Source organism: Bombina bombina, chromosome 6 (assembly GCF_027579735.1).
Source record: "Bombina bombina isolate aBomBom1 chromosome 6, aBomBom1.pri, whole genome shotgun sequence".
NCBI classification, from domain to species: domain Eukaryota; kingdom Metazoa; phylum Chordata; class Amphibia; order Anura; family Bombinatoridae; genus Bombina; species Bombina bombina.
Window position 1 is genome coordinate 428,630,478 of NC_069504.1, and position 20,112 is coordinate 428,650,589.

Consider the following 20,112-nt stretch of genomic DNA (forward strand, 5'->3'; position numbering starts at 1 on the left):
TATTCAAATTTCAGAATATGGGGCAAGGCTCCGTCTACTCCCAGCTGTGAATCAGGTTTAAATCCACATTCCGATGGCGGGAGCCAGAGGTCCGAGACCATCTGTATTCCTATTTGGGACCATTTAAATGGATGGGCATCCTGTAGTCCTACTAATAGGCCAGGCAAGGAGGCTATGGGAGAGGGGTGGGGAGCGACCTGTCTAGAGTGGCGGATTTTATCCCAAAATTGCAGGCATTCCCGAATAATAGGGTTTACAAGGGACAAGTCCCTGCGACAATGTGCAGGCGTCCAAATCAGGTCACGTAGAGTTAGGTTGAAGGGCAAGGAGGCCTGCTCAATAGACTTCCATTTAGAGGAAGACCGTGAGACTCCCCATTGAGAGACATGGGTGAGCATGGCTCCCTCATAATATTTTACTATCGAGGGAGAGCCCAAACCTCCTTGCGGCTGAGGCAACTGTAAGACTCTCTGCGCCACCCTTGGGGGTTTACCCTGCCATATATGTTTAGTAACCTCACTCTGAAACTGTAGTAGAATGTGTCTGGGGACTTTGATTGGTAGACAACGGAATAAGTATGTGAGTCGAGGTAGGAAGGACATCTTTAGGGCAGCGATCCGTCCAAGCCAAGAGACTTGGGAGAGGTTCCACTTCTCACTGAGGGAACGGAGGTCTGTCAGCAAGGGGAGGTAGTTGTCCCTGATAACCCGGGGGAAGTCGTTGGACAGTCTGACTCCCAGTTGGGTCACTGAAGATTCCGACCATTTATACGGGTATTTAATCTTTAGGGGGGCTATATACAAGTTCTGGAATCCTTGGGTGTAAATCTCAGTTTTAGAGATATTTAGTTTATAATGAGAGTGAGCACCAAATTCCCTGACTAACAGTAAAAGTCTAGGGAGGGTGGTCGCGAGATCAGATGAGAACAGGGTAATGTCGTCAGCAAATAAGGCTATGTTGTGTTTGGTGCCACATAGGGTGATTCCACTCATAAGCGGGTCAAGTCTGATTTTTTCTGCTAACGGCTCGATGGCCAAAGCAAAAAGCAGGGGTGATAGGGGACAACCCTGTCTGGTCCCGTTGGAGATTTGAAAAGGGGGAGTTTGGAAACCAAGACCCTTTACCGTGGCGGAGGGAGTAGAATATAAGGCTTTGATTGCGCCTAAAAGGGAACTTGGGAATTTAAGGGTGTTAAGTACTTCCCACAGGAATCGCCATCTCACCCGATCAAAGGCCTTTTCTGCATCTAGTGATATAATCGCTAAGGGTTTGTTCATACTGGACGACAGAGTCATAATATTTAAGAGTCGTCTAGTATTATCCGGACCCTCCCTTTTAGGGATAAATCCCACCTGGTCTGGGTTGATTAGACAGGGGAGAAGGTTGGCAATACGATTAGCTAGAATTTTAGAGAAAAATTTTATGTCAGTATTGATTAGTGAAATTGGCCTGTAACTGGCGCAAAGAGAGGGGTCTTTACCAGGTTTTAATATAGTTACAATAGTGGCTACAAGGAATTCACTCTTGAATTTACCCTCTTTCCTAGCTAAATTAAAGAGTCTAAGGAGTAGGGGGGAGATTTCTTGGTTATAAGTTTTATAAAAGTGTACTGGGAAGCCATCTGGTCCAGGTGATTTGAATGATTTAGAATTTTTAATAACTTGTTGAACTTCTCTAAGAGAGAATGGCGAATTTAGAGTATCACTTTGATCGGGTGAGAGGAACGGAAGGTTTAGAGATTTTAGGTACTCACGAATGGAATCTTCCGGGGTTACGGGGGGGTTCTCGGATTTTTCTATATTGTATAGTTTAGAGTAAAACTCAGCAAAAGATTCCCCAATGGGGGGGCGGGGCTCACCGCCAAGGCTAGAAGACACATTATTAAGAGCTCCAGACCCTAACCGCTGAAAACTAAGCTTTACCCTCGATAAGAATAAACTATTCAGCTTGTGTTGGAGGATGGTGACTCAGGAAGAAGCCTGGGATATGTGATTAGAATATTGGTGGCCGTACATCCAGTGCTGGGCTGAAAAATCTGTAACAGAGCTCCCTGTCACGCACCGAGGCGCCATTTTGGTTGAGGATCTATAACTACCCATTATGGAGATACATGTGTTGTATTCTGATATCAGAGAGCTAATAGAAGAATATGGCCAGAGAATGTGTGAGAGACTTGATGCTCTCACTGAAAAAATTCAAGAGACACGTTCGTGCCATATCACCTCTGCTGAATTACAGAAGACTGCGCAGGAGCCGCAACGGGACATAGTGTCTGCAGATCCACAGCGGGACCTTCCGCTGCAGATGCCGGTGAGTGCAGACATCAAGCAAGAGCCCTACCTAACTTCTGTCACCATGAGCGACATAAACATAAGGGGAGCGACTTGGTGTGAACTACTGCGGGGGGCGGGCGCAGACCCTGTGGGACAGATCGGTGTTTGTGCACTGTCAACTGCGCGTCCCTCTGTGGAAAGTCATGCGGCTATGTTGCGGAGGCCTGGCTGGGGACACTTTCATGGTAGGCAGATGCCCTGGACTTGGTGCCATTGTTTTTCCTGGGCCCCCCGGGCTGGCTGCTCACATCTGAAATCAGGAGGGTTTGCGCGCATGCAAACGGGATGAATAAGACATAAAAGAGAAAGTTGTGGCCACCGGAGCAGCTGTATTGCACATGGGACACCTAATGCTACGGTTACCTGGAGTTTTCCTCTATATTTAGATTGGCAATCTATTTATGAAGACACAATGTCGGATCCCCACTAGAGAACTAGCTCCTGCTCATACATATTAACTGCCACATCTGTTTGTTGTTAGTACAGTGCATATAGCCCAACTTTTGCCATTCACATTAGCCTAAACTAGGAGTACCTCACATTAGTACTATACTTTGTTATGCTCTCTTATTTGTAGACAGGGGAGGTTGCACTATATGTTTAAATTGCCTGCCTGTAACTCAACTCAGATCATATGTGTACACCACCCTTGATACTATAACCTCTTCTTTTTTTTTTTTTTTGCATACCTACTGCTGAGTATATGTATTGTGTTGATTATGATCTAGACTGAGAGATGGTATTTGTTGAGCCTGGTGACCTAAACCTCATAACTACTTGAGCTATGATATTGACTGCCATGCAATGTTATTAGTTTATATTACATCATTACCCACTACTGTTCAGTATCAATATTATTTAGATAGTTTGGAAGATAGTCTACATACCATATCAGTATATCACCATGTATGATAAACTTAGAGCTCTGTCTATAATGTACATTCTAGTTAAGATTGTCCACATGCTTAGGTGTCCTTATTAAGATCTGTCATTTTTGGCTAACCTTCTGCCCGCCCCCCCACCCCCACCCCCCTTCCTCTCCCCTTCCTCTCCCCTTCCTCCCCCCTTTCCTCTCCCCTTTCCCCTTCCTCTCCTCCTTCCCCTCCTCTTTCCTCCACCTCCTCCTCCATCCCCTTCCTTCCTCCTTCTTTCCCCTTCTCCTCCTCCTTCCCTCCTCTTCCCCCTTCCCTTCCTCTCCCCCTCCTTCCTCTAACTTCCTTCCCCTTCCCTCCCCCACATTACTTCTGTGCGGTTGGGGATGATTCCCCTTTTTCTGCACCCTTTTGGCAGAGTTTAGTAGCCTCTGCCCTACCTGTAGAGCCATGACCTAGTTTTTCTTTCCCACTGCTACATGATAGATTGGCTCTCAGGGGTTCAACACAAGATTATTGATTTTGTAGTGATTTCCTGTTTTCTGTAGTCTGCTTAAGATATTAGTTTAGAGATTGCCTATGTTTTAATGGAGGCTCAGCATCAATGGTTAACAGATTATATAATTATTAAGAGAGGTTTTACTCTATGTTTTTCCAAATAATGATCTATACAGAACTACCCTGATGCCTTTATTGTGCTTTACTGTATTGAGATTATATATACACCTCATATTCTGTATTTATCCCACATAGGTTGAAATTGCAATCTTTACTATTATCTACTTTGCCATTTCCTCATTTGTTTTGTTTAGCTTTGGGTCCCACGATTGGACCTGCTTGTCTGAGGATCTCGCAAAACTCACAAGTTTTAAAAAATGAGGTGCCCATTGTGTAATGTCATGTCAGTATAATATAAGTTGTATAATGTATCCTGATGATGAGACTGCTGTCAATGCGATTTTTAACCTCAATAAAAAACTATTTAAAAAAAAAAAAAAAAAAAAAAAAAAGATTCCCCAATGCGCGAGGGTATTTTAAGGAGAGAGCCTTCCCTAACAATGCCATGTATACGTGAGATACTAGTTCTATTCCTGAGTTTACTGGCTAAAAGGGTGTCCGCCCTATTGCCCTTATAGAAGTATAGTTGTTTGAGTTTAGTGAGGTTTTCCTGCGTTCTCCGAAGTTCTAGTTGGGAAATATGGTTTCTAATATCAGTTATTTGGGTCGTTAGAGGGGTAGAAGGGTTTACTCTATTTTGGCCTTCAAGTTCTCTAAGCTTAATGTGAGACTGAGCCAGCGAGAGACCCGCTTGCCTTCTAATTCTAGCTTGTTCAGATATCATGAAGCCTCTTATGGTTGCTTTAGCAGCTCCCCATAGGGTATCGTCAGCTACCTGTGCCCGGTCGTTAGTTTTAAGGAAATGCCCAATTTCCGCGCGAAGTTTCTCTCTAAAAGGAACATCCTGCAGTAAGTTGTGAGGCATGCGCCAGGAGGGTCTAGAGCGAGTAGTATTGGAAGAGATGAGGTCGGTGATAACGCAGTCATGGTCTGACCAGTGGCAGATATGGATGGCCGTATTAGTAACTAGGTCTAGAGAATCTGCTGTGGAGAAAATGTAGTCGAGACGTGAATATTGTTGATGTGAGTGTGAATAGTGCGTGTAGTCTCGGTCTTGGGTGTGGATAGACCTCCAGATATCAAAGAACCCTGAACCCGCCATGAGGGTACGGAAGTTCGCTGCCAGTCGTTCATTAGGGGAAGGGGCCCCAGCCTGGCCAGAGAATGTTCTGTCCAGCCTGGGCTCCCAGGTCATATTGAAGTCGCCCGAGATAATAACCCTACCTTGTTGGTGTTGGGAGATGACATGGAGTATATGTTTGAGGCACTTAGGTTGATGAGTGTTGGGTAGGTAAACTGATACAAGTGTGTAAAGCACATGGTTGATGTTACAAATTAGGATGATATATCTAGCTTGTGGGTCTCTAACGGTCAGGATTGGTTCAATGGCTAGTCTCCTATGAAGGAGAATTGCAGTACCTCTGGCTTTTTTAGTGAAGGGAGCATACTCAATATGTGTATAATCCCTGGAGGAAAGTCTAATCGGTTCGTCCTTGAGCCAATGTGTCTCCTGTAGGAACACCACATCAGGGTTGTGGTGTTTCAGAGAGCGCAATAGAAGACTTCTCTTAAAGGGAGTGTTGAGTCCTCTAACATTTTGGGTAAGAAACCTCAGGGGAGAGCCTGTCATAAATAGTAATGATTAAGAATTGGAGCCGGGGAGTCAGAGTTTCCGGGTCTGGGGGACAGAAAGGGGGAGAGAGAGAGGGAGGGTAAGTGAGTAGAGAAGGAAGGCACTAAGGAGTGCCTCTGGTGTGGTGGAAATAGTCCACCTCAGGTGAGCCCTAGAGTGGGCTTCAATTGGGGGGTTGAGAAAACAACTCCGGAGCTAGCACAACGGAGCAGAAACGTCAGCCCCGCTCTAAGAGTAAATTTATCTAAGTATAAAGTGCTTAAACCTAAACAGATGCAAAACAGCAAGTAACATAATTTATCATAACTTATAATATATAACTTATTCCATAAGTAAACATTTTAACGGCTCAATAGGTCTCACTGCGGCCCCACCTTAGCCAAGGTGTGGGCCAAGCAGGGAGAACCATCAGGGGAGACCCTAGGGTCAACGAACCTCTAAACCATGACATGTGATTTCCGCAGAGGCCTACTCAGTGAGCTCAGAGTGTCCCAGAGAAGCTTGTGAGTGTTGTGTCTTAGGCCTTTTTATTCTCTGTTCTTTTGTCGACCATTCGGGGGCTGAGGCTCTCAAGGCAGTTTGGGATTGAGCCCGGGTATTGAGAGGGTCCACAAGAAGACCCCATGAGGCCAGAAGAGTCGTACCCTGAGAGGGTGTAGTGATGGTTATGGATTGGTTGTCCTTGGTAACTATGAGCCTGGTTGGGAACCCCCATCGATATCGGTAATTAGCTTTGCGCAGAGCAGTGGTCACCGACTGGAAGTGTCGGCGTTGCTGGAGTGTATGTGCAGAGAGGTCAGGCAAGAGTTGTACCCCTTCAAACCTACCACTTAGTTTTGGCTTACGATAAGCAGCTTGAAGGAGGCGATCTTTATATAAGTAGCTATGGAAGCACACCACAATGTCTCTCGGCTTGTCAGAGCTCACTGATCTGGGGCGTAACGCTCTGTGTGCCCTCTCCATTGTGCTAGATAGATCTTCAGGGGTGCCTATGAGCTCTTTAAAGAGGTCTTGGAGGTAGCCTTGGATCTCCGCTGGAGTCACTGTTTCCGGGACCCCTCTGAATCTGATATTACTTCGTCTCGATCTGTCTTCCATGTCAGCCAGTTTAGATTCTAATTGCGAGATCTGCTCTGCAAGATTTTCAGCGTAAGCCAGAATGTTGGATTGGTCCACAGCCTGATCATCTTGCTTGCGCTCCAGAGCATCAACTCTGTCTCCAATTTCCGAAATTTCTTTCTTGAGCTCTGCGGAGCTGCGCTGAATTTCTTGGGTGATGGACTTGGTCTGAATGGCTAGTAGTTTCTTAAGCGATGATTCTGTGATGTAATGTTGGGAAGAAGATGCTGAATGTTGGCTAGATTGGGACTCTTCATCTTGGGAGTCCTGTTCACTCATCTCACCTCCTGGTTGGGGTGGGGGTTCCTTGGTTATGTGGGTGAAATGATCGAAGACTGTTTTCCTAGGTTTGGGGTTGGACTTTGAATGTTTCTTTATCATATGAGGCATCTTATATATAGGTGATCAGGTATCCAGCGGATAGAATAGGAAGTTTCTGGGGACTCAAAGTAGTGTCCTGCTGTTTTGGAAGGAATTTAAAGGTTATACATATTAAAGAGAAGCACTTAATTTACATGACACCTGTCTCGTAGTTAGAGCGGGGCTGAGTCACACTTAGAAAAGAAAAGTTACATTAGCACATAGATTTGTTACAGCTACCTAAGGCCCCCACCTCAGGGAGTAGGGGATACGACCCGAAGGAAGGGAAAAAGGAGATTGGAGGTGACCCACCCGGACTAGCCGGGCGGGAGCGGAGAGGTGGGGGGTCAAAGAGCAGCAGCTAAAAATCAGATGATTATATCACAAGTAGTTATATCAAATCCGACTGTGTCAGAACGCCAGCTAAAAGACGGGCCCTCGTACACAGGCGGGCTCGTGGGCCTAGGTTACATGACACACAGTGGCCCCTACTGGTCAGTGCACGGGAGAGAGGCTAAAATTGCTTTCTCATGTAATAGATAATTCAATTTAGTGCAATGAGCAGGCAGGAGGGACTGGGGTCTGAGGAATGTGGGGGCACAAGGCTTGTGGATAAAAATACAGCAGCTATACAAGGCTAATGCAAACAAGTAAGACAGTAAACAGGGCCCCGGGGGGGTTGAGGCCAAGAACTAATTAGGGTCTGCAGGGAAGCCTGTGGAAGGAAAGAGTTGTTATTAAATGACACTACACCATAGGCATCATGCCTAAGGACAATTGCGCTGACGCAGCAGCTGTGCTGGCGCAGCAGCTGTGATCACAGATAGACTCTTAAACTTATGATTCCCGAGTATTAAGTTCACTGTATCACACCTATGAAGAGATGTGAAAGTCTACTCCAACTCCATCAAGGAGGCTTAGGCCCAGGGCCTGTAGTGTAGAAAAAAAAATTGTGAGTTAGAGTCCCAAACCTGTACTCAAGTGAAGCAGTGTCCAGAAGGCCCTCAGTGACAGTAATTGGACCAACTTTTTGTAGTATTCTACTGCAGGCCTTATGTTTGGGCTTCCAGTGTCCCCTGTAGGGACGTGTTCCCCCAACAGCCCCTGCTGTGAAGCTGTCCTTTGAGAGGGTCACAAATGTCCAAAATAGGTGGTGTAGGGTCTGGTAATCTTACCTCGGTGTTAGATAAATGGATACCCTCTATTAGGAGGGGTAAGGTTAGCCTCTGATATAGTACCCTTTGTGGGGGGAGAGGGTATGGGCAGTTGGTCAAACAATGTGGGAGCTTCACCTGTTAGTGTCAGTATTGGTCTAGAGGCCCACAGGAGACTCTTATTTGGTGGTCCTTATTATGCATGGTCACCATAGGACTTGTAAGTATGGTGCATGTTGTTAACAGGAAAAAAGCTAGAAGGGGATACAGTCCAGCTCTGGCAGAAATGTTCTACACACCCCTGTCACAGTGTTATAACAAAGTGCCTATCAGGCTTATATATTGCTCTTCTAGAGTCTCAAGAGAAAACTTATGTAGTTGTACAGACTACACACCGGCAACAGGAGGGAATACTAGAAATGTCAGGTAAGCTGACGGAATCTTACCCGGTCTGTAGGAGAAGTTGACAGGGACAGGGAGCCGGTCCAATGTGAGGTGGAGGGCTCAGTGGAAGGTGTCTCCTCCCTGAACTGTCGTCGCACTGATTCTGGATTGGAGATGGATGGCCCCAAGGCCCAAGATGGTGCTCGCGCCTTTTCCCCACGCTGCGGTGAGGCCCGGTCAGAGCACACCCCTAGGCCTACAGGACCCAACTGATATAACCGGATTCCCGGCACCGGACACTGTGTGGAGGATGATGTGGGGTAAGCGGTCCGTCCCCCTTGAGCACTTCACCTAGATCGTACTGGCCTCTGGACCCACCTGAGCAGGCCGCTCGAGACGAAGTCGGCCTCCCGGCGACAGCAGGTGTTGGCGGCGTTGCGCTCCGGAGCGGATCCCCGGCCCTCCGGAGCGTTGCTGATTGGTGGTCACTGGCTGCAGGTGAGAATTGTAAGTCGAGGGTGGCAGGCACTCCGGAGCGGAGCCCCGACCCTCCGGAGTAGCAGGGCAGTAGCAGCCACAGGGAGGAGAACCCTTAGGAGTCCGCTTGCTGTGATCCACCTCTCTAGAAGTCTTTGTAGGGTCAAGCGGGCTCTGTAGGAGGGTCTGAGCAGGCTTGGATGGTAAGTGGACGGCCCGGAGTGGATCCCCAGCCCTCCGGGTAAAATCGGAAGTCAGGCTGGTGTCTCTGCCGCCGCAGGCGGCCCCGCTCCCCTCGCCACAGTCAATGCTCTCTCAGGTGTTTCTTGTTGCAGCTAGCAGAGGTAGAGTGGGTCACCGTGCAGGGTGATATCGCTCACGTTCAGGGACACCAGGTAGATAAACTTTATATTTAGAAAACAACTCCTAAAAAGGCTTATTTTATTGATTTGGCTCAGGAGCTCAGCACCCACGCGTCTAGTCAGCTCAGCGGCTAGCTCCGCCCCCCAATTTTTTTATTTTTTGTAATGTTTTTTTTTTGTACTGTTAAGATTTTTTAATTTAGTAATTTAGGTTTTTTATTTTTGGTATATTTTATTTTTTTAAAACAGTAATGTTAGGTTTATTTATAGTTTAAGCTTAGGTTTTTTTATTTCACAGGTAAGTTTTTATTTATTTTAAGGTAGTTATATTGTAACTTTAATTTAAAGTTAGGGGGTGTTAGGTTTAGGGGTTAATAGTTTAATTTAGTTTGTCGCGATGTGGGTGTTTGGCAGTTTAGGGGTTAAAAGGTTTAGTTGAGTATTTGTGATGTGGGTGTTTGATGGTTTAGGGGTTAATAAGTTTAGTTTAGTATTTGCAACGCAGGGGCGGCAGATTAGGGGTTAATAGGTTTATTTAGTGTTGGGGATGCTGTTTGGTTGTGGATTAGGGGTTAATAGGTTTATTTAGTGTTGACGATGTCGGAGGGGCAGCGGATTAGGGGTTAATAGCTTTATTGTAGTGTTGGTGATGTCGGGGGCGGCGGATTAGGGTTTAATATCTTTATTTAGTGTTGGCGATGTTGGGGACGGCGGATTAAGGGTATTTAGACTAGGGGTTTATGTTAGGGTGTTAGATTTATACATAACTTTCTTGTCTCCATAGACATCAATGGGGATTGCGTTATAGCGATTGCCATTCCGCAATCACAGGTGTTAGTTTTTTCTAACACTTTTTATCCATTGATGTCAGGACTTGACTTTTGTGCGGTATGGCTGCGCTATAGAAAGTGCGGTACAGCTAAATTTTTTGCGTTATTTACACACCGGGTTTAGCACACAACTTGTAATCTAGGTGATTGTGCTTACGCCACTGATTGGCTAAAATGCAAGTCTGTCAAAAGAACATAAATAAGGGGGCAGCCTGCAGAGGCTTACATACAAGGTAAAATGTATATTAATATAACAGTGTTGGTTATGCAAAACTGGGGAACAAGTAATAAAAGGATTATATATCTTTTTAAACAATAACAATTCTGGAGTAGACTGTTCCTTTAAAGATGGCGTTCTGTATTCCTCTATAACCAACTGCTGATACTTTTTGTTAACAAACTCCGATATACTTGGTTCTTTTTTCAGAATTTTCATGTTCTAAGAATAAGTATCCTTCCGACTAAAGTAAATAGGTTAATTAATCTAGTATTGTATATATTACTTCCCTTCTCCAATAGTAAAAAAATATATTTTTTCTTAAATGTAATCCTTCGGGTTTAATATTTTACAAACCCAGAAATTAATTATATTCCATAGTCTCTTTATCTTAGGACAAGACAAAAAATAATGGATTAGATCTGCACGGAGAAATCTGCATGTGGGGCATATCTGAGTCTTATGAGAGAACCATTTAGCGTTTAGCTATTTAAAAAGCAGTAAGATAAGCCTTAGGGCTGCGCTATAACCCTGTCCGCCTGCTCTGAGCAGGCGGATAGACATCGCCGAAAATCAACCCGATCGAGAACGATCAGGTTGATTGACACCTCCCTGCTGGTGGCTGCGAATCTGCAGGGGGCAGCGTTGCACCAGCAGCTCACAAGAGCTGCCTGTGCAATGCTGAATACGGAGAGCGTATTGCCCTCCGCATTCAGCGAGGTCTGTCGGACCTGATCCGCACTGTCGGATCAGTTCCGACAGACCTTTGTTAAATATAGGCCTCTTACACAGAAGTTTTATATGTGATTCTGGCCAAGCTGAAGAGATAGTTGACTTTTCAACAGAACAAATACTTTTTTTTAAATAATTTGTGCATTTAATTAATTTAGCATACCAATTTGACTCTATACTTTCACAATTACTAATGCCTTGAACTTGACACAAACTTCCATACCAGAAGGTTATAGAGAAGACTCCATATTTATATAGTGTTAACCCTTGTTCTAGAAGCATCCAAGTCCAATTGTCACCATATTTCCTTATATATTGCTTAATACAATGTAAAAATATTATACTTGAAAATATGCAAAAACAAAAAGTCTTCATTTGACTAATTAAATTCAGTTTAAAAGGAATTCAAATGTTCTTATCACACTGTTTCCTAGATATCTTAATTGGTCTAAATTAATTAATTCTTATGTTTTCCAGATTTAAAACACCTTTTGAGTGAGATCTTAATGGAAGTTTATATTGCTAGTAATTGTATAATATCAAGATAATTAATTTGTGAATTCGTACACATTTTTTGCTACACTATGATATTTTTTAATTGTTATAGTTCTAACATCTGGGGGCAATTCTCTAAGTTTAGAATATAAAAGGTTTTGAAGAGATATAATATTAATCAAACCCTTTTCTATCATCTAGATTACAAGTTTTGCGTTTGTGTTTTATCGCTGAAAAAATGGTAATTTCAGCGTTAAAACAGCACCGCAGCCATTACAAGTCTTGTCTGTATAACTGTACCGCAAGCCTTTTAGCCTATAACACAACATCAGTCCCGCACACGTAAAAATTACTTTTTTTCATGGGACTTCCATAGAGCAGCCATTACGAGTTTTGCGGTGAGGCTAAAAAGCTTGCGTTACACCCTGTAACGACAAGATCCATTTCACAATCAGAGAGCAGTAGTTATGAGTCTTACGCTACCAAACTGTTACATAAAACTCATAACTAAACTGTCACAAAGTACACTAACACCCATAAACTACCTATTAACCCCTAAACCGAGGCCCTCCCGTATTGCAAAACACTATATTAAAAATTTTAACCCCTAATCTGCCGCTCCCGACATCGCCACCACTAATACAATATATTAACCCCTATTCTGCCGCTCCCTGACATCGCCGCTACTATACTAAAGTTATTAACCCCTATCCCCCCGCACCCCAACATCGGCCACACTATTATAAATCTATTACCCCTATTCAGCTGCTCCCCGACACCGCTGCCACTATCATAAACCCCTAAACCTCTGGCCTCCCACATCACTACCACTAAATAAACCTATTAACCCCTAAACCGGCAGCCCCCCACATCGCAACAACCTAAATTAAACTATTAACCCCTAAACCTAACCCTAACGTAACCGTAACCCTAAACCTTACACCCCCTAACTTTAACATAATTAAAATAGAGCTAAATTAAAGTTAAAATTATTAACTAAATAATACCTTTTTAAAACTAAATACAAACTTACTTGTGAAATAAAACCTAAGCTAGCTACAATATAACTAATAGTTATATTGTAGCTAGCTTAGGTTTTATTTTTATTTCACAGGTAAGTTTGTACAGGTGGCCCTCAGTTTACGCCGGTTCAATTTGCGCCGTTTCAGAATAACAACCTTTTTTTTCAGTCATGTAACTGCTATTGAAAACCATTGAAAAGCAGTGCACTAATTAAAATAGCCAGTAGGTGGAGCTGTCCGCTTGTGTTGCAGCAAAGTTATGCAAGCTTAGCAGACTTAAATTAATCTGTGTACACGGAACAGACCTTAGCTATCGAGCAACAAGATCTAGCAGCCACTTTCCTATTATCTTCCTGCCCAGCTGCTTGAGGTGAGGGTGCCTAACTGCCTATTAATCACTCCAGATTGAAATGCATAGAATAGGTGCAGACCCAATTTTATCTAACATGCTAACAATGCAGAGAACTGTTTGTAGAAAAATGCAAGTAAAAAAATGTTTTTGTTCATTAAACTTAGTTTGATGATACAGTCTGTTGTGTGATTATTTAATTAGGTTTATAATGCTGTTTAGCATTTAAAGTCTTCATTTCAAAGCTTTAAAAATAATGTATGGGCGGGGCGGAGCCAGCCAGCTACTGTGAGGATGTGTGCCTCTGTAGCTCCGCAAGTTTTGGGATTAAATCAGCCACAACCTGACGCAAAACCTTTTATTATTAGAAATGTGCGATTAGACTAGTATTATGTACTGTATATTAGGTGTAACCCATAGCAGAGTGATATAACCTAATATACTGTACAATACTAGTGTAATCCATGGCCATCCGAATCAGCCACAACCTGACGCAAAACCTTTTATTATTAGAAATGTGCGATTCGTTTCGGATCGATTCGGAAATTTGGCCGAATTCGGTAAATTCGGGATTCGGATCGATTTGAATTTCCGAATTAAAATAGTGCCGAATCTACCGAATAAATCCAAACTAATTCGGATTTATTCGGTAGATTCGGCACTATTTTAATTCGGAAATTCAAATCGATCCGAATCCCGAATTTACCGAATTCGGCCAAATTTCCGAATCGATCCGAAACGAATCGCACATTTCTAATAATAAAAGGTTTTGCGTCAGGTTGTGGCTGATTCGGATGGCCATGGATTACACTAGTATTGTACAGTATATTAGGTTATATCACTCTGCTATGGGTTACACCTAATATACAGTACATAATACTAGTCTAATACACAGCACATCCCACCTACTTAGCGAAATTCCGAATTTCCGAACCGAATCAAACCGAATCCAGCCGAATTTATTCGAATCCGAATAAATCCGAAATGAATCCGAACCGAATTGATTCAATTTTTTTCGAATTGATCCGAACCGAGTCTTTTGGGTGCACTTGAAGCTTTTAAAACTAGAAGAGAGTCTTGTGGAGTGAGGCAGAGAGTTCCACAAGATGGGAGCCAGTATGGAGAAGTCCTGTAAACAGAAGTGTGATGAGGTGACAAGAGAGGAGGAGAGGAGGAGGTCATGAGCAGAGCGAAGGGGACAGGAGGGAGAGTATCTAGAGACAAGGTCTGAGATATAGGGGGGAGCAGTGCAGTTGAGGGCTTTGTATGTCAGAATGAAAATTTTGTGTTTGATCCTAGAGGCAAGAGGAAGCCAGTGAAGGGATTGGCAGAGAGGTGCAGCAGATGAAGAGCGACGTGTAAGGAAGATGAGTCTGGCAGAGGTATTCATTATGGATTGTAAAGGAGCTAGGCAGCAGGTGGGGAGACCAGAGAGGACAGAGTTGCAGTAATCGAGGTGGGAAAGAATGAGAGAGTGGATTAAAATCTTAGTTGTGTCTTGTTTAAGGAAGTGTCTAATTTTAGAGATGTTTTTAAGGTGGAAGTGGCAGGCTATTTAGCCAATGACTGAATGTGAGGAGTGGAAGAAAGAGTCAAATGTGACCCAGAGACATCGGGCATGCGGGGTAGGGGTAATGATGGAGTTGTCGACAGTTATAGAGAGATTGGGGGTGGAGAGTTTTGAAGAAGGGGGGAAAATAAGGAGATCAGTTTTGGAGAGATTTAGCTTGAGGTAGTGAGAGGACATCCAGTTAGAGATGTGAGAAAGACAGTTAGTGACACGGGTTAGCAAGGAAGGAGATAGGTCTGGTACAGAGAAGTAGATTTGGGTGTCGTCGGCATACAAATGATAATGTAAACCGTGGGACTTAATTAGGGAACCTAGTGATGACGTGTAGATTGAGAAGAGAAGGGGACCGAGGACAGAGCCTTGCGGTACTCCGACAGAAAGTGGTGACGGGGTAGAGGAGGCCCTACAGAAGGCTACACTAAAGGTACGGTTTGACAGGTAGGAAGAGAGCCACGAGAGGGCTGTGTCACAGATGCCGAAGGATTGGAGGGTTTGGAGCAAAAGAGGGTGGTCATCAGTGTCAAAGGCTGCGGACAGATCAAGGAGTATAAGCAGAGAGAAGTGGCCTTTTGATTTTGCTGTAAGTAGGTTGTTGGTAACCTTAACAATTGCTATCTCTGTGGAGTGATGGGGACGAAATCCAGATTGCAATGGGTCAAGGAGGGAGTTTATTATAAGGAAATGGGATAGGCGTGCATAAACTAGTTTTTCAAGAAGCTTTGATGCAAGAGGGAGGAGGGAAATAGGGCGGTAGTTGGATGGGGAGGTAGGATCAAGGGAAGGTTTTTTGAAGATAGGTGTGACCAGTGCATGTTTCAGCGATGAGGGAAATATACCGGTGCTGAGGGAGAGGTTGAAAGTGTGTGTGAGTATAGGGGTAAGGGTAGCAGAGAGGGAGGGGAGTAGCTGTGAGGGGATAGGGTCAAAGGGACAGGTAGTGAGGTGAGAGCGCAGTATAAGTGCCGAAACTTCTTCCTCAGTAACAGGGGAGAATGAGCTAAGTTTAAGGTTATGTGGGTTGTGGTTGATTGAGAGCATTTGAGGGGGTGAGAGAATGGAATTATGCTGAGAGCTGATTTCATTTCTGATGGAGTCAATTTTGTTATTGAAGTGGTTGGCAAAGTCTTGAGCTGACAGAGAAGTTGTATTAGGAGGTGGGGGAGGGCGGAGAAGAGTATTGAAAGTGGAGAATAAACGTTTTGGGTTTGAAGAAAGATTAGAGATAAGAGTAGAGAAGTAGTGTTGCTTATGGAAATTAATGGCAGAATAGTAGGAGATCAAGATAAATTTGTAATGTTGAAAATCAGCTGAACTCCTAGATTTTCTCCAGTGCCGCTCAGCAGTATGGGAACATATGCGTAGGTATCGTGTCAGAGGAGTATGCCAGGGCTAAGGATGAGTGTTTGATTTCCGAGCTATGGTAAGAGGGGCAAGATTGTCAAGGACGGATGTAAGGATGGAATTATAGTGGCAGATAGATTGGTCAGGGCAGGAAAAGGAGGAGAAGGATGAGAGGAGAGGTTTGAGGGAATTAGAAAGCTGTTGTTGATTTAATGACCTTCTAAACCTTCTAAAAAAGGGCACATTTGGTGGCAATAATAGTCTAAAATTCTGAGGGACCCTGGGGCAGATGCTTTAGTGAGACGCAGCTAGAAGTTTGCATTGATCGCAAAATACCCAGCCGGATTAAGGAGACGGTAGCGGTCGCCATCTTGGAAGGTTAATCGGAGTGTCTTCATTAGGCTCGTCTGTACTGAACACTTGCAAGGAGCCCTGTCGCAGTAGCATAACGGACCAAAGTTAAAGGCCCATAACAGCGGTGCAGCAATTAAATTGTGCCATCAATAACTCTGCCGGTCTGTAAGAGGAATACAGGGCGCCATCTTGGAAGGCTAAATGGAGTGGCTTCATTAGGCTTGCCTGTACTGAGCAATTGCAAGGAGCCCTGTCGCAGTCACATAACGGACAAAAGTTAAAGGCACATAACAGTGGTGCAGCGCTTAAATTGCGCTATCAGTAACTTTGCTGGTCTGCAAGAGGAATACAGAGCGTCATCATGGAATATTATTTAAATCTATACCCTAAGGCCTCCTTATAAATAATCACTACAAAGAAAATAAAGCCTTATAATGGAGTTAATTGTGCCCTGCATATTATTATTTTGGTGGGCATCTTCTAGACATGCTGTCTTGGTCTCAGATTTGGCTATAACCTGGCTACAGCCAATTATTCCATAGCGGGCCACCATTTCATATGTGGCAGATCCTATATTCAAAACAGCCCTCCAATTGCACAGCACGTGGCGGATGGCGCCCTTACACCTGTGCGTGCCTCGGAAAGCACGACATGACACCGAAGGGAACATCTGTTACCAGAGCTGCAGATATTGGCTCCAAGGTAGAGAATATCGTGACCACACGGGATGCAGTATCATTAAGATTCCTGCGGATTACATATAGAACACTTCTTAATAAGCTATTCAGGTCTTTATTGTTTTGCTTATTTGCCTACTATGGACTTGATAAATCCTGTTTGCCCTTTTGTATAGGTGGCTTAATCATAAACGAGACACATGGTGGACTGTTCACACATCCATACATGGTGAAATCATAACAGATATTTATGTCTTGCAAAGGTGCACTGTGTTACACATACAGAGCGCTTACCAACATGTTTTACAAGGACCTTAATATACCAGCGTTTCTCAGGGGGGTTTATGGGGGACCCTCGGGAAACATTTAACACAGTATCCACTAAGAATGGATTATTAAGACCATTGTCCTATTGCTTACCATATAGTTTATTGTGTGATTTGTTTCTATATAATAGTATTGACAGATGCTCATATGTACAATTCTTTCAATAGCAAAATTGCTGCTCTGTCTAGTGTCAATATAGTACACAATAACCTGTCCTCAGATTTCACCCTAAAGATGTAGAGATACCTTCTTTTGTCTATTTTACTAAATGTGATTTCTCTACATTGCCTCATACACAGTATCTGTATCCCCTACCTATAATAACGCAATTGTTAAAGTGTAGCACAATTGTATTTTGTTATTTGTATACTCTAATGCAGTGTGTGTTTGAGCACTTACTTATGTACTTGTTCATAATATCCCAGTACTGACTTTCCATTGGACGCAGTTCTCTTTGTGTGCTAGGTTCAGTGTGTGTTGGGTACTGTTTGTGCTAGGTCCAGAGTGTGCTAGGTTTAGTGTGTGCTAGGTACTGTGTGTGCGCTGGGTGATGTGTGTACTAGGTACCGTGTGTGCTGGGTACGGTGAGGGCTAGATACTATGCAGGGTCGGTGCTAGGATTTTTGGCCACACAGGCAAGGATACATTTTGCCGCCCCCCCCCCCCAATTACATACCATCCTAGTTAAAGGGATATGAAACCCATATTTTTAGAGCATGACATTTTAAGCAACTTTCTAATTAACTCCTATTATCAATTTTTCTTTGGTCTCTTGGTATCTGTATTTAAAAGCAGGAATGTAAGCTTAGGAGCTGGCCCATTTTTGGTTTAGCACCTGGGTAACACATGCTTATTGGTGGCTAAATTCAAATCAGACAGTGGTTTATATATATATATATATATATATATATATATAATTTATAGCACTGGGAAAATAGAGAAATGAACAAAAAGTTGCTCTATTTATGTCACTGTCCTCTCACTTTTATACTCATACTATGGGCTAGATTTATTAAAGCCCTACGGCTGCAAGTTCTCACAAGAACTTGCTCGCCGTAATTTATCAAGCAGCGGTCACCAGACCGCCGCTTCCCTAACCTCTTTGCCACCTCTAAGGTGGCGAAATTCAATCTCCTCCGTCTAGTCAGACCGAGGAGATTGACAGCTCCTGCCCGCGCTTGATTGGCTGTTCGCTCGTGTGCAATGGCGAATACCTGTGGGTAATTTCGCCCCCCCACAGGCGAGCTGAGGTGTACAGGGGCGCGTATACGCGCCCCTGTCCACCTCAGCTTTAATAAATCTAGCCCTATATCTCAAGTCAGACCCATGGGTCTGCAGTATTTATCCGTTATATACCCATATAAGACAACAGATTTACGGCTAGATTTGGAGTTTTGTCGGTAACGACCCGAAAAACTAACGCCCACGTTTTACTGGCCGCACCATAAAAATAACTCTGGTATCGAGAGTCCACATAAAGGCTGCGTTAGGCTCCAAAAAAGGAGCGTAGAGCATTTTTAACGCAGCTTCAACTCTCGATACCAGAGTTGCTTACGGACGCGGCCAGCCTCAAAAACTCTCCCATAGGAAACAATGGGGCTGTTTGAGCTGAAAAAAAACCTAACACCTGCAAAAAAGCCGCGTTCAGCTCCTAACGCAGCCCCATTGTTTGCTATGGGGAAACACTTCCTATGTCTGCACCTAACACCCTAACATGTACCCCGAGTCTAAACACCCCTAACCTTACACTTATTAACCCCTAATCTGCCGCCCCCGCTATCGCTGACCCCTGCATATTATTATTAACCCCTAATCTGCCGCTCCGTAAACCGCCGCTACTTACATTATCCCTATGTACCCCTAATCTGCTGCCCTAACATCGCCGACCCCTATATTATATTTATTAACCCCTAATCTGCCCCCCACAACGTCGCCTCCACCTGCCTACACTTATTAACCCCTAATCTGCCGAGCGGACCTGATCGCTACTATAATAAAGTTATTAACCCCTAATCCGCCTCACTAACCCTATAATAAATAGTATTAACCCCTAATCTGCCCTCCCTAACATCGCCGACACCTAACTTCAATTATTAACCCCTAATCTGCCGACCGGAGCTCACCGCTATTCTAATAAATGTATTAACCCCTAAAGCTAAGTCTAACCCTAACACTAACACCCCCCTAAGTTAAATATAATTTAAATCTAACGAAATTAATTAACTCTTATTAAATAAATTATTCCTATTTAAAGATAAATACTTACCTGTAAAATAAATCCTAATATAGCTACAATATAAATTATATTTATATTATAGCTATTTTAGGATTTATATTTATTTTACAGGTAACTTTGTATTTATTTTAACCAGGTACAATAGCTATTAAATAGTTAAGAACTATTTAATAGCTAAACTAGTTAAAATAATTACAAATTTACCTGTAAAAGAAATCCTAACCTAAGTTACAAATAAACCTAACGCTATACTATCAATAAATTAATTAAATAAACTACCTACAATTACCTACAATTAACCTAACACTACCAATAAATTAATTAAATACAATTGCTACAAATAAATACAATTAAATAAACTAGCTAAAGTACAAAAAATAAAAAAGAACTAAGTTACAAAAAATAAAAAAATATTTACAAACATAAGAAAAATATTACAACAATTTTACACTAATTACACCTACTCTAAGCCCCCTAATAAAATAACAAAGCCCCCCAAAATAAAAAAATGCCCTACCCTATTCTAAATTACTACAGTTCAAAGCTCTTTTACCTTACCAGCCCTGAACAGGGCCCTTTGCGGGCATGCCCCAAGAAATACAGCTCTTTTGCATGTAAAAAAAAACATACAATACCCAAGCCCCCCAACA